General features: G+C 38.0%; 1 protein-coding gene across 1 annotated transcript in view; it reads right to left on the minus strand.

Moving 5' to 3' along the window:
- The window catches only part of fcho1 (FCH and mu domain containing endocytic adaptor 1), a 67,358-nt gene extending 49,198 nt beyond the window's left edge, over nucleotides 1–18,160 (minus strand). Inside the window, exon 1 of the mRNA XM_074634854.1 lies at nucleotides 18,018–18,160. The gene's annotated coding sequence lies outside the window, so the exon portion shown is untranslated. The remainder of the gene's footprint in view (nucleotides 1–18,017) is intronic.
- Between the last annotated feature and the right edge of the window lie 1,028 nt (nucleotides 18,161–19,188).

Genomic DNA, 19,188 nt, shown 5'->3' on the forward strand with positions numbered 1-19,188 from the left:
GAACGAGGCGGAGGTGGCCTCCGAGGAGATGATCACAGCTTGTGAAACTGGAGGCTGCGGCGCTCGGTTCTGATTGGCTGAGACGCCTTCTGTCACATGCTGCTGTTGATCAGCTCATGCACATCTGAGACCACATTGTCTGACTGAATAATACTACACTCACATACTAAGTAGATGGCAGTATTGTATTATCTTATTAATTATATGTGCAAAAACAACAGTAACTGCTTAGCACTAAAGAAAAAAAAAATGAGGACCCACATTATACTCATACTAATTCATACTACTGAAATAAAAATATTATTTTGTTGTATTAATAGTTTTTAAAAAGGAAGAGTTTGGTTTGTCATGTCACTGCTACGATCAGCAGTCGGTTAGTTTAGCTTTGAAAAATAAAATGTTACAGATATGCATGCTTTACTTTTTGATAACATTACACTACAACATTTTAAGCCAACAGAAACCATGTCACAATGGATTTAAAAAAACTAAGAGTCATCTTTAGACTTAAGCGTTTTCTATGTAGGACATTATGTTGAAGCTCACTTTTAAGCTCTCAAAAGCCTGACTCTCAGCCTCACGCTTGTATGCTTGCGCCAACCAGTCAAGTTGCACTTTACATCCATGTCTGTCCAAAATGTCATCACTTCATAATTTTATCCTGTTAGACATTTGTGTGAAATTGTCATAATAAGCATATGAATTCTTGAGTTATGGCCAAAAATGTGTTTTGTGAGGGCACAATGAAATTTGACCTGTGACCACCAAATTCTAATTAGGTCATCCTTGAGTCCAAGTGGACATTTGTGCCAAATTTGAAGAAATTCCCTCCAGGCGTTCCTGAGATATCATGTATGCTCCAATATCCAAACTACCCTACTTTTTAGTATGAAAGAAAAAGATTTAGTATGTCCCGATACATAGTACGTCAAAAATACCAGGATGTCCTACTACATCCGGTCGACGTGGAATGTCCCAATACATACTGCATGCAACAGTACGTACTTTGTGAGGGCAGCTGAAGTATGTACTGAAAGCAAAAAGAAAAAGTATGTGATTTGGAACGCACCCATTGCTTTCACGACAATGGGACGGACGAGGGGTCACAGTGACCTTTGACCTTTGACCACCAAAATCTAATCACTTCATCCTTGAGTCCAGGTGGACGTTTGTGCCAAATTTGAAGAAATTCCCTCAAGGTGTTTCTGATAGCCACGGCTATTTTTTATTTATCCGTTATTCATTCAGGGGGGATTCACTTCAGGAATGCACAGATCACGATCACATTCACACAGTTACACATTCACTCCTGGAAGCTGCCCAGTACAACCACAGTCTGATCTGCTGGCCGATGAGCAGCGGTTGGGGTTAAGGGCCTTGCTCAAGGGCACCTCAGTGGTGGTAATGAGGGAGGGGCAAGCGCTACTTTTTTCACATTTCCCTCCAAGATTTATCCTGCTGGTCCGGGGGATTGAACCGGAAAGCTTCCGTCACAACCTCGCTTCCCTAACCTTTAGGCCACCACTACCCCAAGACTGACACACTTTTTAATTGGCTGATGTTCAGGAGGTAATACATCGTGGCAACAGCTGAGCATACACCTTCTGACCCCCTACACACACACACACACACACACACACATATACCCAGATAAACTAACACACACACATGCAAAAGCACTGGGATGTGGTCCTGCCCTTTCCAAGAGAATCCATAATGCAAGTGTTTCCCCAGAGCTGAGCTCATACAGGGTTTCTGTTATCTGTTATTCTGCTGACTGTGTGCGTGCATTTATGCGTTTGTGTGTGCAAGTGTGTGTGTGTGTGTGTGTGTGTGTGTGTGTGTGTGTGTGTGTGTGTGTGTGTGTGTGTGCGTGTGCTGACAACAGCCCTTTCCCTGCATTGGCACAGACTCAGCCCAGACCTGGTGACCTGGCATTAGGCAGGAGCAACACACACAGAAACAAGACCTACTACTACACACACACACACACACACCCCTCACACCTTGTTAATTAGCTCAGCGGTGGGACTGGAGGTCCCCGCTGACAGCTTTCTGTTTGGCAGAGCAGCTCGACACAGGACAAAGATACAGAAGGACAGAAATATCATAGATCATAGCTCGGGGATAATTCAATATTACTGTCTGATTTTCAGTGGAATATTAAGAGTGACAATATGATCACATCCTGTGATAGTTTAAATGAATGAATCAAAGCACACTGTAATCAAACTAACAAAATTAGCTATTGAAGTTTTTGTTTTACATAGCTTGACAAGGTTTGTCTGATGTAAAGCATAAGTTGATAGTGATTATTGTAAGATACATTTCTGTTCACCACAAGATGTTTTACTAAGGACAACCTTGTCAACATGAGGTATTTTAAACAGAAAATATAGGAAATTATAAGTAAAGATTTTGTAAAATAGTATTTTTATTTTTTTTAAGTACCAGTGTGCATGATATTTCATTGCTTGTTCTGGCTTATGACATATTTTTATGTTCTGATTAATACAGTGTTGTTACCACCAAAAGATTGTTGACCTCTGGACTGATCTATGGGCTGATTGACTGATTGAACTTCTGGTATCAGTTTAGCTATATGGATTTATTTAGTGAATCTTCATAATGTCAATAAATTCCATTTTTTGCCCAACTATAATATTTATAAAATATCTTAACTATACTTTAACAATAACTATTTGTAATTTCCACAGGCATTTTAAATATTTAAATATTCTCAAAGTAAAATTTGCAGTTAGAGATAGTTCATTGATTCACTGTACATCTTCATTCAACAGTCTAATAAGTTCAGAACTTAACTGTAATACAGTTTTGTAGACCAGGAAAAGAGAAAACATATCTTGATATGAATGTAACAAATTCTATATAATATCTAATTTGATTGATCATGATATTGATGTTAGAGCTGCAGAAAATGTAGACATTAAATAAAACAAATCAAAGTGGAACTTAAGGAGACACTACAGGCAAAAACATTGTTTTCTTCATGCACTGATCAATTTTAAGATTTTGCATGTCTTCTTTCAAACTAGTGGAAAGAAAACATCCAAAATAAACATTTTGGTGTATATTTTAATACTTTGTCCATTTGCTTCTGTAGATTTCTCTTAAATTCACCAGAAGTTAAAATTAGATAATGTCTCGTTTGCATATTCACAATTTCAGAAAACTTGTAATACAATAAATAGTGAAGTGAGATTTCTAAAGGTCACCAGTCCGCTGCCGATAAATGACATCTGGGCAGACTTTCATGGCAAAATAATAAATACCCATGCAGGGGGACAGTGATCCTGACTGAACCACCAGATGGTTTTCAGTGGAGCAGAAGGAGGAAACGGATAAAAACAGACACACCGTGATGGTGAAAGATGACAGAAGCTTGGTGCACCATATTGAAACATACTGTACATCTGAGCTAATTAGCCATTTTGTTTTAATCCTCACTGTTTTGACACAGCACGATGCAGAAACACAAAGACAGACACAGAGAGAGAGAGAGAGAGGAGTGCACTGGGACCCCATGTGGATAGCAGCCACGGTGGGATGTATAGAAGTAGCTGACGTCCAGCATTCTCCATCTGGCTCCAACTAAACCCTCAGCTGAAATCAGTTCGGAGGCAAATAAAGTGGGACACACTGTGACCTTGATTCCTCAGGCTCAAGATAATTTTTTAGTCAGAAATTAAATGCCCGCACCATGCAAGCATGATTTCATCACAGCTCAACCTACTGCAGACAAACTGTGAGAAACCTAAACAGATACACAAAGAGGAGACTTAAATTTATAAATAAATATATGGGATCAGGAACAGGCATTAAGGATGCTCTTTATAAATTGGAGGCTGATATATTATTCTGATAAATGAGAAAATTAAATTTATTGTTATTGTTCCAATAATGGAATTTCAACCTACGATTTAGCCCAATAACATGGAAATGATCATTGTAAGTTTAATCGGGGCACAGACAGACCGATAAATTCACATTAGTTTCAATGCTGCGTGTTAGCACTTTAAAAAGGAGAAAAAAAACAAAGTAGGATGTCAGAAACAAATGCCATTTCTTCTGTTAACTATACGACTTGTTTACAAAAATTGTACTAAGAGTGGAAAAACAATCTAAAACTTAGAGTTTCACAGATTCTGTTTCTTTCACGATGAATAAATTACAGTTAATGGGATGCAGCAGCAGTGGTGTCTAAAGAAAAGGCAAGAAAGTTGTTTCAAGTGAACCCTGATTCTTACAACAAAAAAACAAACAAAAAAAAAAAAATCACATTTTTGATTGATTTCCAAATTGATTTTCTCATTATTATCTAGCCTTTTATTATCTTTTACTTTTTAAATAGTGAAGCTGCAAGTTTTATGATAACAGAAGGGCGAGGATCGTACCAAATTCAAATACAAGCAGAGGCCCAGATGTGCTCAATCAGTTTTTTCATGGTCACAGAAAATAAACAGGCGCTCTAAGGCAGAGCATGGAGCAAGGAAAGGTTAAATTAAAAGGTTTTTATTTAGTCTGGTGTATCATTTAAAACATCAATCTAACAGGATCCTCCTCAGGGCGGAAATAATAAACAAGCCTAAGAGTCTGCAGCTATGCTCGAGGCTAAATGAGGTATTGAGTTATGAATTAAAAGTTAAGGGATGACCAAAGTTTTTACAATTCATCCTCATTAATGTCTAACAAATTTCATGGCAATCCATCCCATAGCTGTTGAGACATTTCACTCAATATCACAAATATGAAGCACATGATGGTGCTGAAAAGTCAGAGGATCACCAAAAAATCTGTAGGATTCATAGCAAAATTTCAATCCCTCCAGTAGTTGTTGAGATATTTCAGTGTGGACCAAAGAGCTAGAACGACAGACCAACATTCATCCCTACAACCACATCTCTAGCATGGTTAAAAATCAAGAACATAAGCTATATTTGGGGAAATCTTACATTCCTTGTTTTAGAAACAGCTATTCTGACGTAATAAATGAAACCATACATGAAAAAGACATGTATATATTCCTTGTAATCCTGTTTCCCTGCCAATCTGTTGGCAGAGAGAGAGAGAGAGAGAGCGTGGGGCGAGACAGAGCAGCAGCACAGTCACACAGATAGTAAAGTAAGAAAAGAAACATAAGGCAACCAGCCTTATCAATGGAGACACACTGACCTCTTCTCCTGCTCTCTGCAACCCTCACACTGCCTGACAACACACAGATGGCTGCCATGAAAAATTATGACTTAAGAAAAGCAGATGGGGAGGAGTGAAATTCTCTTACATAGACAAACAGTCTCCACAACCCATTTAATTCCTGCAGGAAATAAATGGTGCATCCTTTCCACCCAACATAAGCATTTCCCTTTCCTCTTTCTTTTGCCAGAGAGCGATCTAGAAACAGATGTCTCTCTGAAGGAGAGGAGGGAGGGTAGGTCAACACAAAACCTCCGCCTCCTCACTACCTCCACCTGCCTCTCTCCCTCCTCCGGGTGAGAGAAGAGATGAGAGAGGTTGGACAGGAATTACACCCCACGTCTCTATAACACTGTCGGTGAAAGCACCAGCTTTCTCAACCTCCTCCTCTGGCTCAAAGAGCCAAATAAAAATGTAACTGGGTTAAATGTAATGACACAGCCGAGTGTGGAATAAAGATGCTTCACTAGCCTCCGTACAGGCACATTTGTCACCAGCTCAGGGAGCAAAGCAGGAGGGAGATAGAAAACGACACAAAGGGAACTGAGCAGAAAAGAAAAAGTACAGGTAGAGGTGAAAAATAGAGAGGAGTGAGGCGAGGTGGGTGGATGGTGAGCTGTGAACAAACACAGCCGTCTTGCAGAATCAGACAAGTAAACATAAACAAGCCTCCAAACAGGTGAAGGACGAGATGAAAAGAGGAGACAAAAAGTGAAGTGATGGCTGTGGCATAACTAGATGGATAATAAAGTGTCCCCTAAAACATGCAGGAAAAGACTTAAAGACAGGTTGAAGAGAGTTGAGTTCAAAATAACAAAACAGCGGGATCATTACAATTGGGTACATTTAATTTGCTAAGATGTTTATCTGTAATCTATTTCAGCTTACAAACTGCTAGTTTCCACTGGTGTTGAAAGAATTAGTTGATTACTTGATTGTCAGAAAACGAATCAACAAAAATCTCCATAACTGATTAAGTCATTTATTAAGAAACAAGACTATGAGTCTACAATCATACAAGTGGCTCCGAGAGGCTGTACTTAAATGAAATGCTTACATCCCAATGACAGTGCTAACATGCTGATTTTACCATCTTAGTTTAGCTTGTGTACGTGCTAACATTTGCTAATTAGCACTAAACACAAAGTATAGTTATGGCAATGAAGGGAATGTCATTAGTTATTTGGTAATAAAGTATTGGACACATTCAAAATTTGATCTGATGTCGCTAAAAAAAGTGATTACAATTCATCCAACTCTAAATTGTGACGATTTGCAGATTGTATTTTGAACATATTTGGGTTTTTGAATATTGTTTGGTTAAATAACATGACTTGAAGTCATTTCCCTGGACCCTGGGTAACTGTAATTCACTATTTAAGTCAATTAATTACAAAAAAATAATCAACAGGTAAGGTTTAAAGGTTTATAAATTATTTAAATGTGCTAAATACGGGATTGGGAGCATTTATTTTTCCTCTCAACAGCTCTCAACATGGTAACGGAGAGCCAGCAGCTTGCAGCTAATAGTGCTAACAGCACCAACAGTGCAAACAACGGCGAAACTTCAGACAGAGCTAAAAGTGTTTCCCTGAGGGGGAACCAGAGGTCGGGCGCTACGCTTCCGCGGCAACACCGTCGGTTGGGATGCCGTTATCCGATGTAACCGCCGTATGACAGCAGTGCTGAGTGGCAGCCGTGAGATAGCCAGTGGGCACACTCACATGCATGAACATGCCGGCCCGGCTATGTCAACAAAGCAAGGAGAGGCTTGAATTACAATACACACAGAGGGAGAGTGACTTCATTCTCTGCTCAGGTAGAAATTACTCCTCTATATATACACTATAGCTTTACATAGCTAATAGTTGTTTGCTGCTATATTGATGCTTTGAATATATTGAATTTCGCACCTCTAAGGTCATTACTATTTGAGATACCAGCAATGCAGTCAGATTTCTATTTCTTACGTGCAGGTATGAGGCACTGAGAGAGGTAGGACGAGGACAAACTGAATTTATGGAGCAGCTGGAGGCTTTCAGAGAAGTCCACTGCACTGCAGATCGACTCATCTGTCCCTCAGTATTACTTTTAAACCTGATTTGGCGAAGCGCGGAGGAGAGATCATTTTGTGTCAGGCCTAATTTCCCCTTCACCGACACCAGACAGCCTTCTGCACTCCTCTGCCACATCTACCAGCGTGGGATGACTCACTGCTGTGGCTGGTAATTTAGAGCAAGACTCCACCGTGGATGTTTAGTTGTTTCTTTCATGAATATAAAACCTATGTGGGTTGATATGATCAATCAGGCTCCAAAACAAGCTCTCAGTTCATCTGTACTGATGACATTTAATACAGTTTCTCTTCCATTAGTCAGAAGAGATGTTTGACTGAAAAGAAGCACAACAAAAAGCTTATTGCTGCATACTTATTCTTTATCTCTTTCAACATTTAAATTCACCTGTCTGTCTGTCTCTCATCAATATTGACTGTCTGAACAAACACATGAACTCCAGAGGGATCAGCAGTAGTGAAATGCTCGACCTTTGTGGATAACATATGGTGAAGCTTAAAAGGTCAAACGATTCAGAGCTTTCAATGCATCTCTCGGTCTTCATTCAGTGAACAGAGCTGGCTCAGGAGTCACCACATGACCTAAAAGTGAACTTTCGGTCACATGATAACAAGTGGTCACATAAGAGATCATACACCCTTGTCTGAAAATGAATCCAGAACAATTTTAGGGCTCAAACTAACGATTATCTTTTATTATTGATTGATTTGCAGATTATTTTCTCCATTAATCGATTACCTTTTAGTCTATAAAATGCCAAATATTATATCCCAGCGCCTAAGGTGGCATCTTCAAATTTCACAACCCAAAAATATTCAGTTTACCAATCATGTATGACCAAGAGAACATCAGCAAATATTCACATTTGAGAAGAAAAAAACTGAATATGTTCAGCATTTTTGCTTGAAAAATGACTGGAACGATTTATTAAAAAAAGTTGAATTTTCTATCAGTCAGCTAATCGATTATTTGATTGTTTTTCAATAATTGAATATACATTCAAGTAGGGCTACAACTAACTATTTGGTCTATAAAAGTCAGAAAATATCAAATCAAGATAAAATAAAATAAAGCCTAAGATGATGTTCTCAAATGTCTTGTTTTTTTCACAGTTTATTGTCATAGAGGAGTAAAGAAACCAGAGAATATTCACATTTAACAAGCTGGAATCAGAGAATTTTGACTTTTTTCTTAAAAATTACTCAAACCAATTTATCGATTATCAAAATAGTTGGCAATTAATTTAATAGTTGACAACTAATCAATTAATCGATTAATTTTTTCAGCTCTACATTCAAGTCATTTGTCAAGCAAAAATGCCAAACATTGTCTGGTTCCAGCTTCTCAAATGTGAGGATTTTAAGCTTTTCTCTATTTTATATCATGGTAAAGTGAATATCTTGGGGTTTTGGACTCTTGGACCGCAATTTGAACACATCCGCTTCGACTCTGGGAAAATTCTGACATCTTGTAAACAAAAAGATTAATTGATTCATTAAAAAAAAAAAAAAGGCAGTCAATAAACGTACTGTCTGCATCAGACCCTGATTTTACTCAATATGCGGTGGTGATTCATCGTGTGACTATTATGAAGAGAAAGATGATTGCTGAAATCATCATCAACAAATTGTCAGCACAGCCCACAAAAGAAAATGCGTCAACAACAAAAACACTAAAGCACTAAAACCAGCTGCACTTTAATGATGACACACTGAAACCAACAATCACATCACCGCCAACTTGATGACAGAATTACACCCTGTATTTAATGACTAAAGCAGCTCCAGCAGCACTGCGCACAGCTCATTCTCTTAAAGCCATAAACAGGCTGCTGGGTGAGCGCGTGCTCGAGCCTTCAGTGACTGAGACCGAACGAGAGAAACAGTGAGACAGCAAACACAACAGACAGGAGGCAGTGAGAGACGCAGAGGGATAAACAACCAAGGCTGTCAGCTCCCCATTGTCCAGGCCTGAATGTGCTATTGTGCCCGCAACGTACAGCCCCAGTCCAGTCCAGTCTATGACAACGTGCCAGGCGGGCATCACATCCAAGCCCTGGCATGACCAGCTGTGTGAGAGTGCACACAGCGTGACCACAAACACTCTCACAATACACGTCGTCATCCGTACACAGCTAGGGATGAACGTGTTTGCAGCAGTGCAGCTGTGGATTAAGACAGAGCCGAGCCTAACACTTATTGTATCTGAGGAGAGACTGAGGACCAGTTTACTGCTCTTAGTTGTAATCTCTTCTATTCTTAGTAACCCATTAGCACTTTACTCACTAATTAACAAACTCATTTTTATACTTTACAAACTATATACAGGATGCACCGATATCGTATCGGATATTGGGACGACTCAAATAGCTTGATCGGGTATCGGTAACAAAGGGCCGATCTATTCAATTCAATTCTATGTTTATACATTTTCTACATTATATACTGGAATTTGAATTCCTGTTTAAGTTTTGACCAATTTGTTGCTGCATTAAAAACATTTACATTTCAATTGTTATTCCTGTTAATTTCGAAGATTTTTATTTTACCAGTTGCTGGTGTAAAATTTATTATTTTAATAACAATTCAGTACATTTATATCTATGTATTTGTTTGTTACATTTTGTTTTAAAAAGTTAGGAAAGCAATGTTTAAGTCAGGTCTGATGTTGTCTTACACGTAAAAGAATGATCCCAGCATTCACTTCCACACAGTGAGACATACATCTTATTATTTAAACACTGGTATGGGATCGGTTCTCGGTATCGGCCCATACCCAAAACCCAGGTGTCAGTATCGGTATCAGGACTGAAATAGTCGTATCGGTGCATTCCCAGAAAAAGATAAGGCAAGTAAACACACTTTAAAAGAAAAAGTGATTATGAACATCCTCATGTAGTGAAACTGTATCTAACATGTTTCCCTCTTTTTTTTTATTGTGATAAAAAAAACATGCTCTCACCTTGAAATCACTGCCAACAACTCTCCATGTTGCTAAGCCAACCAACAAGACACTTGGGGCAGCAACTAACAATTATTTTAGCCATCATGTCATCTGCTGATTATTATCCTAGTTAATCATTTGGTCTCCAAGATGTCAGAAAATAGTGAAAAACGCCCGTGTAATATCATCATATTGCTATCAACAGTCCAAACCCAAAGATATTCAGTTTACTATCACATATATGCACAATTAAGAAGCTGGAATGACGGAATACTTGGCTGTTTTGCTTGAAAGGCAACTTAAACAACTAATTGATTAGCAAAATTGTCACTGGTTTTGTCTGACCAACACTCCAAAACCCCAAAATATTAAATTTACATTATATAAAACAGAGACGAAAAGCAAATCTTCAAATTTAAGAAGCTGCCACAGGACATTTCTACATTTAAGCTTGATAAGACTCAACTGATTATCAAAACTGTTGCGGATTTGTTTTCTGTTTTTCTGTTAATAACTAATTGCTCCAGCTCTATTTATCTGATATCTGTTTTATAACTAATCATCTAATATGATCAGCATTTTAAATACACAAACAAAAACTCCTTATTGATTAATCTGCCACTTGTTTTCTTGATTAACTGATTAATTCAATGGTCTATAAAATATCCCAAAATAGTGAAAAATACCCCTCATAATTTTCAGAGTACAAGTTGACGTATTCAAATTGCTCGATTTGTCCGAACAACCGTCCAAAACCAAAAGAAATTCAATTTACAACTATGCAAGAGAAAGAAAAGCAGTGAATCCTCACATTTGAGAAGTTGAAACCAGACAATATTTAATACTTTTGATTGATAAATGAGTTTATTAATCAATTATCTAAATTGCTGCAGATTAATTTTCTTTTTCGGTTATCTGATATCTGTTCTATGAATAATGAACAGGAAAAAGATAAAACAGCATGTTAAAACAAGCGATTAATAACATCATTATGTAATCCAACTGTAAATGAATACACAGTTTGAACCTGTCATTATATTCAAGGTTTCCCTCCTCGTGGCTGTGGCTGATTCCTTTTTAATTAAAATAATCTCAAATTGAGATCTCGCTTCATGCTGCTATTAAGCAAATCAACAAAATCATTTTCTTTCACAGCTCCTTATCATTTTTGGCATTTTGAGCAGCAGAGCATAAAATGAACCAGAAACCCAGAAATATATGTTTCATTTCTGCCCCGGGATCCTCCAATCTGCCATGAGGAGACCTTGGCTGGGTTCATCCACAACCTCAGGCACAGGTCATGGTTTTACACAAGGTACACAATTTCACAGCAGGGTGTTACCTGTTGACACTCAAACTTTTAGACGTGTAATGCAAATTTATTGCACTGTAAATCAAGAGCTCTGGACCGAAAGCCCTAAGAGTTTTGTTTGTGTTTTCATTATGTAACATAGCTTTACTGTTTCCTGCCTCATATTTCCTGCCTCTGGGTTCTGCCCTGCTTGGCAAAGCAGAGGGAAGGCCTTGCAGCACTACAGCCTACATATGAGAGGCTTCACATGTATAATTAATATTTGTCACTGGCACCATATTATGTGTTGTAAGAGAGCCAATAGGGGAGGATGGAGGCAGGATCACAATAAGTAAAAGTAAGAAGATCCTTATAGGTCAAAGAGAGGAGTCATCAGGGAAGGTGAAGAGTACGGCTGATTAACTATGCATGGCTGCAAACGTTGATGCTCCATTCAAATATAAATGCAAACCAGGGGAACTCTTCTTAGTCACTTGCTTCTTTTTTCTCTCCTCATCTTCCTCCTTTATTCTGTCAGACGCAATTGCTGATGACTGGAGAGGTAAAACCCAGGCTCGAAAAGCGTTGGGCTTTACAGAAGTGTTTGTGGTTTAGTAATTGGTTGTGTGCTGCACGGCTGTGAGGAAGCAGCCAGGCAACATGTCACCAGAGGTTTGGGCACTTTTTTCACCATGCTCTCAGATGGCCAGCCTATTCACTTTCTGTGACCACAAATGGCAAACTGTAACTACATATCTAAACTGGAGTGATTCCCAAGTGTCCCTTTTTATGGTTTCAGAAAGAATTTTATATTCATTTTGCTATGATAGGACAAACATTTTGCAGAATACAATTGTCTTAGTCAACATTTGACTAAGACAAAAACAAAAAACACCAGTGAATCATAGCATAAATATCCAAATAACAGTCAGTTTAACACTGTAACACCAGCTGTCAAATCCTGGGTTTAATATTCAAAATTACCTCCACTTTGCACATCCATAGTTAAAACGTGTTAACACTGGCATCTGATTATAGAGCCTTTCAAACTTGACAACATAAACACTCCAAATTGGCCCCTTTGTATTTCCTGTTGCAATGTTTGTTAATGCAGTAGATTACAGGAAGTAAACTTGGACCAAAGCTGTTGCCTTGGCAACAGAATGGCAATGAAAAGGTCTATAGGGCTTTCAAAGTTAATGCGATAACGCAAATTTGTATTAAAGACACTAATTTATTTAACACATTAACGCAACTTGCAATTTTTAATCAACCTCTTAAAAATCCGACGGGCCGCCGATCTTTCATAGGTTGTAGCCGGCTCAGTTTTAAAGCTAGAGTGAAGCTACTGGCATCATATGAAACTAGAAAACCTAAGGAATACTGGTTTGTCCAGAAGGAGGCTAAATAACGCTCCAAACTTACGCACAATTTTGGTGAGGAAAAACTGGCATGGACATTTTCAAAGGGGTCCCTTGATCTCTGACCTCAAGATATGTGAATGAAAATGGGTTCTATGGGTACCCACGAGTCTCCCCTTTACAGACATGCCCACTTTATGATAATCACATGCAGTTTGGGGCAAGTCATAGTCAAATCAGCACACTGACACACTAACAGCTGATGTTGCATGTTGGGCTTGAGTTTGTCATGTTATGATTTGAGCATATTTTTTATGCTAAATGCAGTACCTGTGAGTGTTATTGTGACTATATGTCATTATTTTGTGTTGTTGATCGATTTCCAATAATAAATACATACATACATACATACATTAGCATAAAACAAGCATATTTGCCCACTCCCATGTTGATAAGACTTGACAAATCTCCCTTTAAGGTACATTTTGAACAGATAAAAAAAATGTGTGATTAATTTGCGATCAATCGTGATTAGCTATGGACAATCATTAAATATTTGTAATTGATTAACAGCCCTAGTCTATACACAAGCTTTACATTGGATGCTAAGTGCTTTTATAGACTGTCCAACTCCCCTCCACATTTTCACATCATCTCCAATGCCTTGGCACGACTGTGAGCCCGGTAAACATGTATCACAATGTGGGGTCACTGGTGAGCTATTAGTAGAACTATGCAATATGTTACCATGCAATATTTATTATAACCTTTGGTATAATGACAACACTAGCATCCAGCCCGGAGCTCCCTCACTCAGCCAACATAATGTGCGAGCTCCAAGTGAGTGTCTCCAAGAAAACAAACTTATTAATATTATATTCCATTTTTGCCAATAGATTCCCTTAATTGTTACACACTGGTCCTTTAAGCTTCATCCTTTGGATACCATGAATGTCTGTATAAGATTTTCTGGCAATCCATCTAACATTTGTTGAGATATTAGTTATTACTACTACATTACCATTCATAGAGCCACACCACTAAGGAGGGTAAAAACATTTCTGTCTCTCAGCAGCATTACGGTTATCAATAAAGCAAAAGGCCTTATGACTATTCACAAAATTAGAGCAAAGTATCTTTATTCAAGCCAATATACATGTCTTTCTAGGTCAAGATCTAACTTGTGGTCCAAGTATAAGCATAGCCTCCTTTAGATCACCGACAAGCCTCAACAGACCGACAGACACTAGAAAAAAGCCTTTGGTCAGTGAATGAACATCGATCGTCTAAAAAGACCCAGCGCCAAATATGACTTGCCAAGATTATGCCTGCAAACTGAGGAGAGGTGAGAAAAATCAACTCTTCCTCCCAACACTGGTGCACTTTTATTTATTTAATGATAGTGAAACCTCCTCTCCCTTCACTCTGTCTCCTTTCTCTCCATCCCACTCATCCTGACTCACTTTCTGAGCATTCAGCAAGGAGAAGGTCTGTCGCCTGTTGAAGTCAAGCCACCAGGGAGAGCGTTGTTTACGTCTTTGAAATCAAAAGACCCAGCAGCACTCAACTGTCAACTCCTGCCATTTGCTTTCAGAGGCCGAGAGAGAAAAACAACACCGGCAGACAGATGTGCTGCAGTGTGAAGGTGCAAATACTGTGTGCTGTATATTATAGCTGTTAGTCTAACAGACAGTTGAAGGGGAATTCCAGTCTGGTTGTTTTGAGGCAACAAGACAGTTGCACCTCCTGAAAGTGATGCAATGAAGCATGTGCCCACCTCAAAACCCTAAACTCACCAAAATGATTGTTCCTACTTTCACTCACAATAAATTAAAAAAAAAATCGTTAGAATCAAGTAAAGCGGAATCAGACTACTGGCTGACAAATGATAGATAATCTGTATTTTAGATGATTTTATCACATTTGTATCGCATTTGATAACATACAATAGAGCCAACGTGACAGGAAATGTTGAGAGAGAGAAAATCAAGGATATTGTGGTTATAGACAAAAAGACCGCAGTGAAACCCCAATACGTTTTGTTTTACCATACAGTTTGAGGCATATTCACATTCGTTTTTGAATATCTGTATTTTGAGTGTTATTCAAAATCTAAGCGTGTTGTGTTCCAATGTGTACAAACATTACTGATGTCTGAAAACTAGGGCTGTCAAAGTTAACGCAATAATAATGTGTTAACGCCACAAATTTCTTTAACGCAACTTGCGATTTTGCGGTGGTAGCGGGCTCAGATTTAAAGGGAGATACAGAGGGAGAGGGAAGATACTGGTATCATATGACACTGGAAAACAAAAAGGAATCTGATTGGTATCAACCACGTCATACTAGCTTGTGGCGAGGAGGCTAAATAACGCTACTAATTTACACTAAATTTTGGCGGGGAAAAACTGGCATGGCCATTTTCTAATGTGTTCCCTTGACCTGAAAATGGGTTCTATGGGTACCCAGGAGTCTCCCCTTTACAGACAGGCCCACTTTATGATAATCACATGCAGTTTTGTGCAAGTCATAGTCAAGTCAGCACACTGACTCACTGACAGCTGTTGTTGTCTGTTGGGCTCGAGTTTGCCATGTTATGATTTGAGCCTATTTTTTATACTAAATGCAGTACCTGTGAGGGTTTCTGTGGGTTTCAATAATAAATATATACATACAATTGCATAAAGCAAGCATATTTGTCCATTCCCATGTTGAAAAGAGTATTAAATACTTGATAAATCTCCCTTTAAGGTACATTTTGGACAGATACAAATTGGTGATTAGTTTGTGATTAATCATGATTAACTATTTTAATCAACTGACAGCCATAATGAAAACATTAACAATTTAAGTTGTTGTTTAGTGTCATATTATAAGACCGACCAGTCAATTTGAGAGTGATGGCAGGCTCCAATCCTGTATTTGATTTTCAGGAGTCAGTCGACCGTTTTGGATTAACGATTGTGTCTTTTAAGTTAAAAAAAAACAAAAAGGGTCTATCTGGAAAAGATAGGCCTGTAATGATATGAACGCACCACTGAAGTGTTGTCAGTTCAAACAGACAATATCAAACTGAATGATCATACTACGAACCAGAGAGTTAAACAACTTCTCATCAAAAGCTCTGTTAAATCTGATCCTTTCTGAGTAGAAGTCTCCAAGTTGAGTACTATTCTCCAATGGAGGCAAACAAATATCAGCCATACCTCTAAGAACTCACACAGCATATCTAGGACAGATTGGTTCATATTTGCAGGCATGAGCTGCTCTCTCTCTCTCCATTTAACCTAGAAACTCCATCATGGATCTCTGATTTGTGATCTCCAGTAAACCCAGAACTGGTTCTGATTCAGTTTGTGGGCTTGCTGAAGAGTCAGTATTTTCACTTTTCCCCTAAGTAATATTCAAGACATCATTAGGCAGTCAATTTCAGCTTACCTTAGTTGAGTATCAGCATATATGTTGATTTGATTGGGACGATGCAATTTAACATATTTCCATTACAGGGCATGAAACTGATGTGCTGCATGCACAGAGAGTTTATAGCCATTACTAATGTTCAACTCTCATCCCTAGCTGGGCTTTTACATGTGCAGTGAAATTAAAATATACAGCTTTCTATATGATAAAACCACAACACACTACAAATATGGAAATACAATAAAATACACATCACTCAGTACACACACCACCATACCCTAATACACAGACCTCGTTAATTTACAGTACAATTTGCTAAAAATGGATACAGCTCTGTTGTGCTTTTAGCCAGCACTTAACCTTTGTTGTAAAGGACTTTATATCTGGAATTAATGTGATTGCAGTAGGTAATGTGTTCCAGAGTTGGCAGCCCCTTTATGGAGAAAGCTGATTGTACAAATGTAGTTCTTCCATGTGGTGTTTTACAGCTGCTATATTCACCATGCTGCTAGTTACTCTAATACGGTCTTGTCTTTGGATATATCTGGAAAAAGGCTCTGGGGCTAGACTGTTAACACATTTAAATTCTAATTTGAGGAAAACAATGTTGGTCAATAAACAACAAAACATTGCAGTAGCCTACAGAAATAGCAAATTTACATTTGAGGTTATCAACAGTCTACAGGAAAGCAAACACTGACAAGTTTTTCAACTCTGCTTTTCAACTGTAAAATGTCCAGTCCAATGCAATCATTAGTATGGATATCAGCCTCAGAAATCATGTATTGGTAGGGCACAAGTCATAGGTTCACATGATTATAGTCTACAAACTTCTCTAGTAAATGTGGAATAACACGTTGGTCACTTTTGTGTCACTTTTGTGCAATGTAAATAATGTAAATCTACTGTTACGGATATGTGCAATAACATATGCTGATCACTCTGTTCAATAATTATATGATGCTTTGCAATAATTATATAATTATCTGATGGACACTTTGTGCAATAATCTGGCAAAACTGTCATCTCATCAATATACATATTGTATTATTATATTTTATATTGTATTAATATTACACTACATCTTTTTTTATTGTATTATCTTTTCATTAGCACCTATGGGATTGTCACAATCTAATTTCGTTGTACTACACAATGACAATAAAGGGCTTGAATGTTGAATCTTGAATCTAGTAAAAATCCCCACAGCAAAAGACAAGCAGAAGCTCAAATAAGTTACAACAATCCACCATCCAGCTCCAATAAAGACTCTAAGTTAGCATCAGATGACAGAAATATGCTGAGTGGGAGCCACCTGTGTCTAATTAAGTCAATATCAAGATTCAGTCCAGCTCAAACCTGTCCCTCCCTCCCTGGCACATGATGCTAACTCTGGATCCCTCTGTGGAGAAATATATGTGGGTTTTATGAGTGAACATTGTCTACTAAAGTTGCAAATTTTGCATTACATTTTAAGCTCACACATGTACTTGTCTCTGGTTAAGTTTCTGCTCCAATGTGTAGCTAAATTCCCCTCCGTTCATGTGTCAAACAAACGTGTCTCCACTAGTGCTGCCAGGTTCAATTCAACACAGCCATGCATGACCAACTCGATATCTTTCAATAGTCTAGCATTAGCTCAGTGTTTAGAGCCAATTTCTGAATTATATTCATGTTACAGAGGGTGGTAAGAAAGACTGGATAATTCATTACCTGTATAGAGTTTTCCGCACAGCGTTTATAGTACATTTTCCATCTCCAGTCTCTTCAGCAGGTCCGACACTTGCATGCACCCTGAGCGGTTTGATCATAGTAGTAGAAATGCACCAGGCAGTTTTCAGTGTGCGCGCAAACTCCCGCCCAGCTCGATGCTGATTGGCTACTCCGTCCATCAATCGGAGAGAAACCTGTAGTAGGCATAGCAACCATAAAAAAGGCGGGTCTTAGAGAGAATACTAGCAGCCTATTGGGTGTTTTGTTTCGCAGGGCAACGCCCACAGAATACAGTACGCAGAAATAGAATGGAATGGACCTGAAGGACGTTCTGGAACGAGATCAAACCAATGGTGAGCAAAGTTGAATCATTTAATAACTTATTGTAACCAATTTGTAACTTCACACTGCCTGACAGTATCATGTATGTTATGTATCAGCTTGTTTCAGCCACCTCAGGTAAGGTATTTGATGATGATTGAATGGGTTTTAAATGGATCCACTTCACATACATACATATACCCCCACATAAAGTATATACTTGCACTCACTCACAGACCTATATCTGTATTGTCCTTAAAGTTAAATAAACTATCAAATAAATATATATTTTTTACACATATTCAAACTCAAGACTGTTTTTTTTATAGCTTCACCATTCCATCAAATCGAAATATTAGTATACAATGCTACTTTTTACATTCTCATGTGCAATATCACTGTTCATTGTGTGCAATATTAATGTCCAACATGTGCAATATTACTTCTTTTTCTGTTTTTTAGCTTACTTTACTTTTTTTATTTTACTTATCTTATTTACTAATTTTACCAAATGTATCTTACTTAATTGTTATTCCTTTAGGCACTGGTGCTAGAAATAGTACTTTTCTTTTCATACACTTGTATTTTATACACTTGAACTTGTTGTAATTTTGTTGTGTTTTTCAGCAATCTCTGGCACAAGAATTTCCTTTGAGATTAATAAAGTTCTATTTTATCTTATTTTATCTTATCTTATCTTATCTTATCTTATACATGTATTGCATATAATTCTGTACATTTCCCCAAAATGTCTGGTATACTATATCTGGTATGATTGGAAACTTTAGGATGTCCACTAAGATTAAGATAAAACTGTGGGTTTGAACACTGGCTTCACATCATGGGTTTG

Source organism: Sebastes fasciatus, chromosome 5 (genome assembly GCF_043250625.1).
Source record: "Sebastes fasciatus isolate fSebFas1 chromosome 5, fSebFas1.pri, whole genome shotgun sequence".
NCBI classification, from domain to species: domain Eukaryota; kingdom Metazoa; phylum Chordata; class Actinopteri; order Perciformes; family Sebastidae; genus Sebastes; species Sebastes fasciatus.